General features: G+C 41.6%; 1 protein-coding gene across 5 annotated transcripts in view; it reads right to left on the reverse strand.

The window, feature by feature from the left end:
* Window positions 1-3550, reverse strand: part of LOC144070696 (uncharacterized) — an 88031-nt gene extending 84481 nt beyond the window's left edge. For 3 of the 5 annotated variants that reach the window (XM_077595124.1, XM_077595123.1, XM_077595120.1), the window contains exon 1: window positions 3375-3548. The gene's annotated coding sequence lies outside the window, so the exon portion shown is untranslated. Of the gene's footprint in view, window positions 1-3115; window positions 3315-3374 lie in introns of those variants that run through there. The other 2 variants (XR_013299432.1, XM_077595122.1) reach the window with 2 other exon arrangements.
* Between the last annotated feature and the right edge of the window lie 1884 nt (window positions 3551-5434).

The raw sequence follows: 5434 nt of genomic DNA on the forward strand, positions 1-5434 counted from the left end.
TCAACTCCACATATTGTATTACACAAGGCATACGAGCAGAGGAGGGAAGTTCTATGTGACTTTGTACATGCGGCCCGCGGGGCGGCTGATTGGACGGAGTTAAAAACAGAGCTTGATTATATGCAGTCATTCAGCGTGTACCTTGTGTTCCCGAACCACACACGCTACTAAAAAAAATTGGACCCCTTCCGCGAAGACATTACATCAATTGGACCTTGGGGTTGCTGAAGCAGACTTGTGAGTGCAAAAATGGTTTTTCCTATGGGATAAAGTAGTTCTTGCATCATATTTTGAGATTATGGGGTCTCGGCAAAAAATTGTGATATGGTTGGATACCGGATGAGGAATTAACTTATCTTATTATGGACTAATGGTAGACTTCTCTAAAATGCAATATTCACAGCTAAAAAGCGACATTTCAAAAATGATACCTCGCTGGGGAGGCATTTGTAAACAGAGCAAAACAAGGAATTTGTTGCAGATAAGATGTGTGTGTGAGAGGAGAAATGCTGCTTTTGCAGCGAGTCTAAAGCCCACTATTGCCACCTCAATTCTACGTACAAACAGCTAAACTGATAGCATTAATGGGGGTGTATAACTTAATGCAAAACATGGAGGTTATTTTTTTTACAAACGGTTAATATACTTGCGTGTGTGTTTCAATGTGTCACAGTTTTTCCGTTATTGCATTATTGGCAAACAAAGAGTTAATCACAGCCACTCGCATGGCAGTCGCTCATGCTGACTGACTAGGGCGACGAACGGCGGGAATTGAACTTCCAAAACAAATTTCTATTTGTAGATGTGTGGCGCGCATATCTAATACGTTAATTACCTATTTCCTTTGGGAATGATTATTGCTGATAGGACAGCAAAATGGGGTGAGCTGCCAAGAAGCCGCACTGGGGATGGCGGTTTCCACCTGTGATGAAAATTTGCGGGCCACTGATGTATGGGTAAACAACCCAAATGGACAGACTAGTGGTTAGCGCATCAACCTCACGGTTCTAAGATCTACTAATGAAAGCCGGGTGGATCCCGACCTTCCAGAGTGTGGAGTATTCATGGTGTCCTCGAGAATTTGTGGGTTTTCTCCGGGTACTCCAGTTTTCTCCCACAAACCAAAATTATGGATGCTAGACTGGTTGAACACTCGAAATTCCCCTGATTATGAGTATGAGCGCGAATGGTTGTCTGTCTTATTGTGTTTTTGATTGGCTGGCCACCAAGATATAATCAATCGATCAGATATCAAGTTGGAAAAGGATTTGGAAATTTGAAATTGATTTCTAAAATCGCCAATAAGCCCTTTTCAGGAATGGTGGGGACAAATGAGGAAAAAATAGATTTTGTCAAATAAAATTTTTGATCAGAATGCAGCAGCAGTACTCCAAATGTGAAACTTGACGTGGAGGAACAAATAATCTGCTCGGCGAAATGGGGAATTTGGGAGCACTGAGAAAAAAACAAAAAACACATTTGTACATCAGCTTACTTGGATGAGCTGCCATATTGAGTAATGGGAAGTCCTATGTCGCGACAGGGGGATGTGGCCTTTGTACGGTGCCACTACACAACTTATAGCAGGGGTGTCCAAACTATTCCACAAAGGGCCACAGTGGGTGCGTGTTTTCATTCCAACCCATCAAGATGACACCTTTTCACCAATCGGGTGTCCTACAAGTGCAATCAGTGGATTGCAGTCAGGTGCTTCTTGTTTTCTTCAGAAATCTCATTGGTCAAAATGTCTGTGCTGGATCGGTTGGAACAAAAACCTGCACCCACAGCGGCCCTCGAGGACCGGTTTGGCCATCCCTGACTTATAGGGTTAAGCTGGTTGCAGAGCATGCTTAACCTGTGCTCGGCATATCAGTGCACGATATGGAATTCCAAAGAACCATTGTTTTATAGTGATAATGGCACCCAAATTGTGTTAACAAAAGGTTGGATTGACAAAAGGTTTCATATCTCGTTATGAAATCACTGCGCCTACATAACGAGTTCAACCGGACAACAACATATGAAAATCCTATTTGGTAGACCATACAAATCGCCATTATTCACTGCACGATTGGAACTGGATGATGAGGCTAATCTGGCTGACTACATAAAAAGAAAATCTTTAAAGAAATGCATTGGAATTGGGTTAGCAGAAGGAGACTGTGCCTCTCAACAGGAAACGGACCAACGGTGGTGCCAGGAGCCTGGGTGCTCAACCTACAGGATAAAGAAGAAGCACTAGCACAACCCAAAGTGGGAACGTCCATACCAAGTGTTGCTGACCAACCAGCAGACATGAAACTAGCCGAGAGGGGGATGTGAATCCACCTTTTGCACTGTAAGAAGGTTCTATCAGTTGAAACGTTTGAGGAGACAGGTGAGATAAACTTTCTGACGTAATAAAACCACTCCAATATTGATTGGAAAGATTATTCCTCAGGAAGCAATGCCATAAACCATAGGGAACTCTTTTATATGGGTTTTATTGTCTCCATATGCAAACAAATGTGAAAGTGTTTCAATTGAGACTCAACCTTCTAACAAAGGCTTAAAACAAACGACCAGACGAGGGAAAATACGATCGGATATAACAACAACTCCCTCAATCACCATTCTTTGGGGAAAGTGTTTTTACAAAAGAAAGAAAAAAACGTGTCCTGCTTGTAAAGAAAAGGAAAAATAATTTTTCCACCTCGAGAGGAGCACCAGAGCCTGTGCTGTGTGTAGCGGTGATATCAACAAAATCAAGGCAGAACTTCTCAACCTCACGCACAATTTCAGTCTCTTTCCCAACCAGAGAGGTAACATTAAACGTTCCAAGAGCCCGGTTCTGCAAGTGGTGATCCTCCTTTTGGCTGCCGCCCTACGATAGTCACACACGACCTCTTTGGCCACTACCACAGGTGGTGCGCTTCTAGATCAGTGGTTCTTAACCTTGTTGGAGCTACCGAACCCCACCAGTTTTATATGCGCATTCACCGAACCCTACTTTAGTGTAAAATAAAACATGATTTTTTTCCCAAAATTAAGAATATATATTCCTCGCAGCACTGATTGGCCAAGCAATGATCATCTGCAGCCAGTGATGGTTAAGAGGGGCATGTTATCGTGATACCTGATGAGTCGTTCTGTCTTGACCTCCAGGGCAGAGGGACCACCAAACCCCTGAGACCGACTCACCGAACCCCGAGGGTTCGATCGAGCCCAGGTTAATAACCACTGCTCTAGATTTAAACCTGTTGAAGGGCTGCAATTCGTCACGAGTAAGCCTGGCAACTTTGCCCCGTTAGCTTAATGCTACTAGGACTAGCATTGGATTCGACAGGACCAAATCACTGTAACTTCGCCCAAAATTAACACAATGAACACATTACCTGGGGCATTAGTTTAAGACAATTCCTTCGAGGGTGTTTCGCCAGTGTGGCGTTGTCATCAGGAGCGTAAAAATTGTAATAGGAACAGCCAAATGAATTATCAACAACAGGACAGCTGGGAAGTTTGCGCATGCGCATATTCTTCCGCGTTTCCCCTCTGCTGTCAAAACTGACTGCAGTCAAGCCAGCCGCGCTTCATTTTCGGCTGCCCTCTTCCTTCAGGTTTTACGGCAAATAGGGAGGACGCGCGCATGAACGGGGGGGGGGGGGGGTAACGTCACAGCCGAATCCCAGTCAAGGGCTTCGGGCAGTGGATTTCAACTCCATCTCATTCGAATTGCAATTTAATTGAATGTAAAAATGACATATTGACAAATAAAATTTAAATAAATAAAATAAAATTACGCCATTATTTTTTTCTGTCCAATGAAGGAAATCCCAGCGATGACCATGCAGTCCAGCGCAACGTAATTAATAAATGGATTGTGTCATTGAAAAACTAAAAGGTCTACAATAAACAGGGGGTAATTAGCCACCACTTCTGTTGTTTTGGGCTCAATTAATGGTGTGTGTCGTTGAAAAATTAAAGAGTTTTCGATAAACACAACGACGTGATGATCTATCTTTTCTGTAATTTTGGTGTCAATACGTTAAATGGTTTGGAAGCTATCGAAGAAATTAGGCGCTAATAGGAATAAATTAATCATTAATAAATGGAGTGTGTTGTTGAAAAATTAAAAGGTGTTCGATAAAAAAAATATAATCACCTATCTTTTCTGTTAATTTGGTGTCTATAAAACAAATGCCTTGGAGCTATTGAACTAAATAGGTCCTAATCACAATAATAAATTAATAATTAATACATGGAGTGATTCGAAGGAAAACTAAATGGTGTTCGATAAACAGAAGGTAGTCACCAATCACTTCTGTTAATTTGGTGTTAATATGTGAAATGGTTTTTTACCTATTGAACAAAATAGGTGCTAATAACAGTGATAAATTACTAATTAATAAATTAAGTGTGTTGTTGGAAAACTCAAAGGTCTTTGACATGAAGGTAGGTTCATTTCTACTACACATCAAACGATGTGTTGACCTTATGTTTTATGATAAAATTCAAATGAAGATTATGAAAGTATAAAGACTATTTATTGTTTATCACCATCCTTAAAAATGCCTATTTTTATCCCAAATTTGTAATATTCAATCTTTTGATTTATATTTTTAAAGTGAAAAAAAACTAAATAATGGGTGGAGGAGGTATTTGCTTGTCAGCCACTCTATTGTGGGGTTGAGGGGTAGATCCCAGGTGGCTCCTCACTGTTAGAGACTGCATGTGGCTTGTGTGGGTTTTCTCCAGGTACTCCAGTTTTCTCCCACTTCACAAAAACATGCATGGTGGGCATTTATTTCACTCTGAATTCCCCCTAGATCTGAATGTTAGTGTAAATGGTTGTCTCTCTCCATGTGCCCTGCCACCCATTCAGGGTGGCCCACACTTTGTGCCCGAAGTCAGCTGGGATAGGCTCTAGCACGAGTGGGACATAATGGAATTAATGTTTTTACCAAAAAAAAACTGAAAATTGGTGCCTGCAATATTATTCGGCCCCTTTACCTTCAGTGCAGCAAACTCACACCAGAAGTTCAGTGCGGATCTTTGAATGATCTAATGTTGAGTGATGATGATAAGTAGAATCTACCTGTGTATTCTTGTCTCCACATAAATCATGTCACCGTTCAGTTTAAAGTTTAGAGAGCATCAAGAAGACCAAGGAACACACCAGGCGTGTCCGAGATACTGTAGTGGAGAAGTTTTAAGCCGGATTTGGATACAAAAAGATTTCCCCATCTTTAAACATCTCAAAGAGCACTGTGCTGGCAATCCAATTGAAATGGAAGGAATATCAGACCACTGCAAATCTATTGAGACCCAGCCGTCACTCTAAACTATCACCTTGAACAAGGACAAGACTGATCAGAAATTTAGCCAGGAGGCGCATGAAAACTCTGGATGAACTGCAGAGATCTAGAGCTGAGGTGGGAGGGTATGTCCATAAAAC

This window comes from Stigmatopora argus, chromosome 2 (genome assembly GCF_051989625.1).
Source record: "Stigmatopora argus isolate UIUO_Sarg chromosome 2, RoL_Sarg_1.0, whole genome shotgun sequence".
Taxonomy (NCBI): domain Eukaryota; kingdom Metazoa; phylum Chordata; class Actinopteri; order Syngnathiformes; family Syngnathidae; genus Stigmatopora; species Stigmatopora argus.